The sequence below is a fragment of the Oncorhynchus nerka genome, linkage group LG10, assembly GCF_034236695.1.
Source record: "Oncorhynchus nerka isolate Pitt River linkage group LG10, Oner_Uvic_2.0, whole genome shotgun sequence".
NCBI classification, from domain to species: domain Eukaryota; kingdom Metazoa; phylum Chordata; class Actinopteri; order Salmoniformes; family Salmonidae; genus Oncorhynchus; species Oncorhynchus nerka.
In genome coordinates, this window is record NC_088405.1 from 4,087,534 (window position 1) to 4,096,712 (window position 9,179).

Here is a 9,179-nt window from a genome sequence, read left to right on the forward strand (position 1 = left end):
AACATTAGAACCTACATCAATCTACATAACATTAGAACCTACATCAATCTACATAACATTAGTACCTACATCAATCTACATAACATTAGAACCTACATCAATCTACATAACATTAGAACCTGTCAATCTACATAACATTAGTACCTACAGAACCTACATCAATCTACATAACATTAGAACCTGTCAATCTACATAACATTAGTACCTACATCAATCTACATAACATTACAACCTGTCAATCTACATAACATTAGAACCTACATCAATCTACATAACATTAGAACCTGTCAATCTACATAACATTAGTACCTACATCAATCTACATAACATTAGAACCTGTCAATCTACATAACATTAGAACCTACATCAATCTACATAACATTAGAACCTGTCAATCTACATAACATTAGTACCTACATCAATCTACATAACATTAGAACCTACATCAATCTACATAACATTAGAACCTACAGAACCTACATCAATCTACATAACATTAGTACCTACATCAATCTACATAACATTAGAACCTACAGTACCTACATCAATCTACATAACATTAGTACCTACAGTACCTACATCAATCTACATAACATTAGTACCTACATCAATCTACATAACATTAGAACCTACATCAATCTACATAACATTAGTACCTACATCAATCTACATAACATTAGAACCTACATCAATCTACATAACATTAGTACCTACAGTACCTACATCAATCTACATAACATTAGAACCTACATCAATCTACATAACATTAGTACCTACATCAATCTACATAACATTAGAACCTACATCAATCTACATAACACTAGAACCTACATCAATCTACATAACATTAGTACCTACAGTACCTACATCAATCTACATAACATTAGAACCTACAGAACCTACATCAATCTACATAACATTAGTACCTACAGAACCTACATCAATCTACATAACATTAGAACCTACATCAATCTACATAACATTAGAACCTACAGTACCTACATCAATCTACATAACATTAGAACCTACATCAATCTACATAACATGAGTACCTACATCAATCTACATAACATTAGAACCTACAGTACCTACATCAATCTACATAACATTAGAACCTACAGAACCTACATCAATCTACATAACATTAGTACCTACAGAACCTACATCAATCTACATAACATTAGAACCTACATCAATCTACATAAAATTAGAACCTACAGTACCTACATCAATCTACATAACATTAGAACCTACATCAATCTACATAACATTAGAACCTACAGAACCTACATCAATCTACATAACATTAGAACCTACATCAATCTACATAACATTAGAACCTACAGTACCTACATCAATCTACATAACATTAGAACCTACATCAATCTACATAACATTAGAACCTACATCAACCTACATAACATTAGTACCTACATCAATCTACATAACATTAGAACCTGTCAATCTACATAACATTAGTACCTACAGAACCTACATCAATCTACATAACATTAGTACCCACAGAACCTACATCAATCTACATAACATTAGAACCTACATCAATCTACATAACATTAGTACCTACAGAACCTACATCAATCTACATAACATTAGAACCTACATCAATCTACATAACATTAGAACCTACAGAACCTACATAACATTAGAACCTACATCAATCTACATAACATTAGAACCTACATCAATCTACATAACATTAGAACCTACATCAATCTACATAACATTAGAACCTACATCAATCTACATAACATTAGTACCTACAGTACCTACATCAATCTACATAACATTAGAACCTACAGAACCTACATCAATCTACATAACATTAGAACCTACATCAATCTACATAACATTAGTACCTACAGTACCTACATCAATCTACATAACATTAGAACCTACAGTACCTACATCAATCTACATAACATTAGTACCTACATCAATCTACATAACATTAGAACCTACAGAACCTACATCAATCTACATAACATTAGTACCTACAGAACCTACATCAATCTACATAACATTAGAACCTACAGTACCTACATCAATCTACATAACATTAGTACCTACATCAATCTACATAACATTAGAACCTGTCAATCTACATAACATTAGAACCTACATCAATCTACATAACATTAGAACCTACAGAACCTACATCAATCTACATAACATTAGTACCTACATCAATCTACATAACATTAGTACCTACATCAATCTACATAACATTAGAACCTACATCAATCTACATAACATTAGAACCTACAGAACCTACATCAATCTACATAACATTAGTACCTACATCAATCTACATAACATTAGAACCTGTCAATCTACATAACATTAGAACCTGTCAATCTACATAACATTAGAACCTGTCAATCTACATAACATTAGAACCTGTCAATCTACATAACATTAGTACCTACAGAACCTACATCAATCTACATAACATTAGTACCTACAGAACCTACATCAATCTACATAACATTAGAACCTGTCAATCTACATAACATTAGAACCTGTCAATCTACATAACATTAGAACCTGTCAATCTACATAACATTAGTACCTACATCAATCTACATAACATTAGAACCTACAGAACCTACATCAATCTACATAACATTAGAACCTGTCAATCTACATAACATTAGAACCTGTCAATCTACATAACATTAGAACCTGTCAATCTACATAACATTAGAACCTGTCAATCTACATAACATTAGAACCTACAGAACCTACATCAATCTACATAACATTAGAACCTACATCAATCTACATAACATTAGTACCTACATCAATCTACATAACATTAGAACCTACATCAATCTACATAACATTAGTACCTACATCAATCTACATAACATTAGAACCTACAGAACCTACATCAATCTACATAACATTAGAACCTGTCAATCTACATAACATTAGTACCTACATCAATCTACATAACATTAGAACCTACATCAATCTACATAACATTAGAACCTACAGAACCTACATCAATCTACATAACATTAGAACCTACATCAATCTACATAACATTAGTACCTACAGTACCTACATCAATCTACATAACATTAGAACCTACATCAATCTACATAACATTAGAACCTACATCAATCTACATAACATTAGAACCTACATCAATCTACATAACATTAGTACCTACAGAACCTACATCAATCTACATAACATTAGAACCTGTCAATCTACATAACATTAGAACCTGTCAATCTACATAACATTAGAACCTGTCAATCTACATAACATTAGAACCTGTCAATCTACATAACATTAGTACCTACATCAATCTACATAACATTAGAACCTACAGAACCTACATCAATCTACATAACATTAGAACCTGTCAATCTACATAACATTAGAACCTGTCAATCTACATAACATTAGAACCTGTCAATCTACATAACATTAGAACCTGTCAATCTACATAACATTAGAACCTGTCAATCTACATAACATTAGAACCTACATCAATCTACATAACATTAGTACCTACATCAATCTACATAACATTAGAACCTACAGAACCTACATCAATCTACATAACATTAGTACCTACATCAATCTACATAACATTAGAACCTACAGAACCTACATCAATCTACATAACATTAGAACCTGTCAATCTACATAACATTAGTACCTACATCAATCTACATAACATTAGAACCTACATCAATCTACATAACATTAGAACCTACAGAACCTACATCAATCTACATAACATTAGAACCTGTCAATCTACATAACATTAGTACCTACATCAATCTACATAACATTAGAACCTACATCAATCTACATAACATTAGAACCTACAGTACCTACATCAATCTACATAACATTAGAACCTACATCAATCTACATAACATTAGAACCTACAGAACCTACATCAATCTACATAACATTAGAACCTACATCAATCTACATAACATTAGTACCTACATCAATCTACATAACATTAGTACCTACATCAATCTACATAACATTAGCCGCTGAGAACATCAGTTCCACTCTGTCCTGGTGAGCGGCCAGGTTGCTCTCAATCTCCCCCCCCCCCCTCCCTCCCTCCCTCCCTCCCTCCCTCCCTCCCTTACTTTAATTCCTGTGCGATGGCAGCGATCTGTTCCACTCTGTCCTGGTGAGCGGCCAAGTCGCTCTCAAAGGCCTCGTGTTTCCTGAGCAGAGCTCTCACCTCCGTCAGAGAGCAGGACTCATAGTCCTTCTGAGACAGCACACTGTCCTTACCTAGACACACACACACACACACACACACACACACACACACACACACACACACACACACACACACACACACACACACACACACACACACACACACACAAACCATCAACAAAATCAAGGTTCGCTATTAGGAATTGATCAATTCTATTGTGATAGATAATCGATGTGCATTTCTATAGGCAGATCAGATCAGATCAATTCTGATCAGATCAGATCAGTTCAGATCAGATCAGTTCAGATCACATCAGATCAATTCAGATCAGTTCAGATCAGATCAGTTCAGATCAGATCAGTTGATTTAATTTTTCTTATTGAGGAAATGGTCTCCCATGTTGAGCCCAGGACATCTCAGGTTGGTACTGCTGGTACGGTATATTGTGCTGACTGAATGGAGAAGTGGATCTCAAAACTCTTTTCCGTGACCCCCAGCCGACCCCCAGCCAACCCCCAACCGACCCCCAGCCGACCCCCAATCAACCCCCAGTCGACCCCCAACCGACCCCCAGCCAACCCCCAGTCGACCCCCAGCTGACCCCCAACCGACCCCCAGCCGACCCCCAGCTGACCCCCAGCCGACCCCGAGCCGTTCCAATATATTTAACTATTCCACAACTAGCTCACCTGATTCAACTGGTCAACTAAGATAGTTCAGGACTACTACTGAATAGTGAAAGGTCTGGGGGGGTTCTCAGAGGAGAGGTTAGAGAATCCCTGGAACAGAGAGAGAACAGCCTGACCTACAGACCAGCCCTGGACTCACCTACAGACCAGTCCTGGACTCACCTACAGACCAGTCCTGGACTCACCTACAGACCAGCCCTGGACTCACCTACAGACCAGTCCTGGACTCACCTACAGACCAGTCCTGGACTCACCTACAGACCAGCCCTGGACTCACCTACAGACCAGTCCTGGTGTGAAGTAGCCTTCATCTGAAACTTCTCAGCCAGGTGGTTGAGACGCTCCAGCCTCCTGATCTCACTCAGCAGCCACTCCTCATAGCCCTTCTCTGCCTGCTCCAGGCCCGTCCACGCACTGGTGATGTCCTACACCACACACACACACACACACACACACACACACACACACACACACACACACACACACACACACACACACACACACACACACACACACACACACACACACACACACAGACAGGATACAGTTTAACTGTACAGTAAGCCCCTCCTCCTAGCCCTTCTCTCCTCCAGGCCCTGGTGTCCTACCTACACACACACACACACACACACACACACACACACACACACACACACACACACACACACACACACACACACACACACACACACACACACACACACACAGACAGGATACAGTTTAACAGTACAGTAAGCCCCTCCTCCTAGCCCTTCTCTGCCTGTTCAAGGCCTGTTCATGGTGGTGTCCTGGGAAACACCGAGGTTTGAAGATAGAGTACTTGGCTTTACCTCCCCGGGGGAACTGTGTGTGTGTGTGTGTGTGTGTGTGTGTGTGTGTCTGTGTGTGTGTGTGTGTGTGACTCACTGAGACCATGCGTCCCTCAGAGGGCATGAAGGCAGGCCTGTTGGAGATCCTCAGCTTGGTCTGCAGGGTGTTGAAGTTGATCTCCAGCTGACACTTCTCCTGCACCTTGGGAGGTTTGTGTTGTCTACGGTAGTCTCTGAAGTCCTCCAGTTTACCACGCATAGCAGACATGGTCGTCTCCGGGGACTTGTTCTCTAGCCAGGGGGTCATACGACGGATCCATTCCAACAGCTGTGGGAACACACATGTTCAGTAACGCCATGACATCAGTATGGAGGGTAACAGTATGGAGGGTAACAGTATGGAGGGTAACAGCATGGAGGGTAACAGCATGGAGGGTAACAGCATGGAGGGTAACAGTATGGAGGGTAACAGTATGGAGGGTAACAGTATGGAGGGTAACAGCATGGAGGGTAACAGTATGGAGGGTAACAGTATGGAGGGTAACATTATGGAGAGTAACAGTATGGAGGGTAACAGTATGGAGGGTAACAGCATGGAGGGTAACAGCATGGAGGGTAACAGTATGGAGGGTAACAGCATGGAGGGTAACAGCATGGAGGGTAACAGTATGGAGGGTAACAGTATGGAGGGTAACAGCATGGAGGGTATTAGTATAGATAACAGTATGGAGGGTAACAGTATGGAGGGTAACAGTATGGAGGGTAACAGTATGGAGGGTAACAGTATGGAGGATAACAGTATGGAGGGTAACAGTATGGAGATTAACAGTATGGAGGGTAACAGTATGGAGGGTAACAGCATGGAGGGTAACAGTATGGAGGGTAACAGCATGGAGGGTAACAGTATGGAGGGTAACAGTATGGAGGGTAACATTATGGAAAGTAACAGTATGGAGGGTAACAGTATGGAGGGTAACAGCATGGAGGGTAACAGTATGGAGGGTAACAGCATGGAGGGTAACAGTATGGAGGGTAACAGTATGGAGGGTAACATTATGGAGGGTAACAGTATGGAGGGTAACAGCATGGAGGGTATTAGTATAGATAACAGTATGGAGGGTAACAGTATGGAGGGTAACAGTATGGAGGGTAACAGTATGGAGGGTAACAGTATGGAGGATAACAGTATGGAGGGTAACAGTATGGAGAGTAACAGTATGGAGGGTAACAGTATGGAGGGTAACAGCATGGAGGGTAACAGTATGGAGGGTAACAGCATGGAGGGTAACATCATGGAGGGTAACAGTATGGAAGGTAACAGTATGGAGGGTAACAGTATGGAGGGTAACAGTATGGAGGGTAACAGCATGGAGGGTAACAGCATGGAGGGTAACAGTATGGAGGGTAACAGTATGGAGGGTAACAGTATGGAGGGTAACAGCATGGAGGGTAACAGTATGGAGGATAACAGTATGGAGGGTAACAGTATGGAGGGTATTAGTATAGATAACAGTATGGAGGGTAACAGTATGGAGGGTAACAGTATGGAGGGTAACAGTATGGAGGGTAACAGTATGGAGGATAACAGTATGGAGGGTAACAGTATGGAGAGTAACAGTATGGAGGGTAACAGTATGGAGGGTAACAGCATGGAGGGTAACAGTATGGAGGGTAACAGCATGGAGGGTAACATCATGGAGGGTAACAGTATGGAAGGTAACAGTATGGAGGGTAACAGTATGGAGGGTAACAGTATGGAGGGTAACAGTATGGAGGGTAACAGCATGGAGGGTAACAGTATGGAGGATAACAGTATGGAGGGTAACAGTATGGAGGGTATTAGTATAGATAACAGTATGGAGGGTAACAGTATGGAGGGTATTAGTATAGATAACAGTATGGAGGGTAACAGTATGGAGGGTATTAGTATAGGTAACAGTATGGAGGGTAACAGTATGGAGGGTAACAGTATGGAGGGTAACAGTATGGAGGGTAACAGTATGGAGGGTATTAGTATAGATAACAGTATGGAGGGTAACAGTATGGAGGGTATTAGTATAGATAACAGTATGGAGGGTAACAGTATGGAGGGTAACAGCATGGAGGGTAACAGCATGGAGGGTAACAGCATGGAGGGTAACAGTATGGAGGGTAACAGTATGGAGGGTAACAGTATGGAGGGTAACAGCATGGAGGGTAACAGTACAGAGGGTAACAGTATGGAGGGTAACAGTATGGAGGATAACAGTATGGAGGGTATGGTGTGTCCCTGTGTGTGTGTGAGGGGTGAAATGGGGTGTCCCTGTGTGTGTGAGGGGTGATTACCTGACTGGCCAGTTTCTCATATTCCTCCATGAGGCTCTCATTCTCCTGGTTGACCCCCAGAACGGTACAGATTCGGTTAGCTGCTGTCTCCGCCTGTAGAGACACACAGCAACGGGGTCACATTTTATATTTATTTTATTTTACCTTTATTTAACTAGGCAAGTCAGTTAAGAACAAATTCTTATTTTCAATGACGGCCTAGGAACAGTGGGTTAACTGCCTGTTCAGGGGCAGAATGACAGATTTGTACCTTGTCAGCTCGGGGGTTTGAACTTGCAACCTTCCGGTTACTAGTCCAACGCTCTAACCACTAGGCTACACCTGCCGCCTCTACACTCTAATCACTAGGCTACACCTGCCGCCTCTACACTCTAATCACTAGGCTACACCTGCCGCCTCTACACTCTAACCACTAGGCTACCTGCCGCCTCTACACTCTAACCACTAGGCTACACCTGCCGCCTCTACACTCTAACCACTAGGCTACCCTGCCGCCTCCACACTCTAACCACTAGGCTACACCTGCCGCCTCTACACTCTAACCACTAGGCTACGCTGCCGCCTCTACACTCTAACCACTAGGCTACCCTGCCACCTCTACACTCTAACCACTAGGCTACGCTGCCGCCTCTACACTCTAACCACTAGGCTACACCTGCCGCCTCTACACTCTAACCACTAGGCTACCCTGCCACCTCTACACTCTAACCACTAGGCTACGCTGCCGCCTCTACACTCTAACCACTAGGCTACACCTGCCGCCTCTACACTCTAACCACTAGGCTACACCTGCCGCCTCTACACTCTAACCACTAGGCTACACCTGCCGCCTCTACACTCTAACCACTAGGCTACCCTGCCACCTCTACACTCTAACCACTAGGCTACGCTGCCGCCTCTACACTCTAACCACTAGGCTACACCTGCCGCCTCTACACTCTAACCACTAGGCTACGCTGCCGCCTCTACACTCTAACCACTAGGCTACGCTGCCGCCTCTACACTCTAACCACTAGGCTACACCTGCCGCCTCTACACTCTAACCACTAGGCTACGCTGCCGCCTCTACACTCTAACCACTAGGCTACACCTGCCGCCTCTACACTCTAACCACTAGGCTACACCTGCCGC

General features: G+C 42.1%; 1 pseudogene; it reads right to left on the reverse strand.

Annotated features, from left to right (window-relative positions):
• LOC115120004 (alpha-actinin-2-like) overlaps positions 1-9,179 on the reverse strand; it is a 111,926-nt pseudogene that overhangs the window by 43,828 nt on the left and 58,919 nt on the right.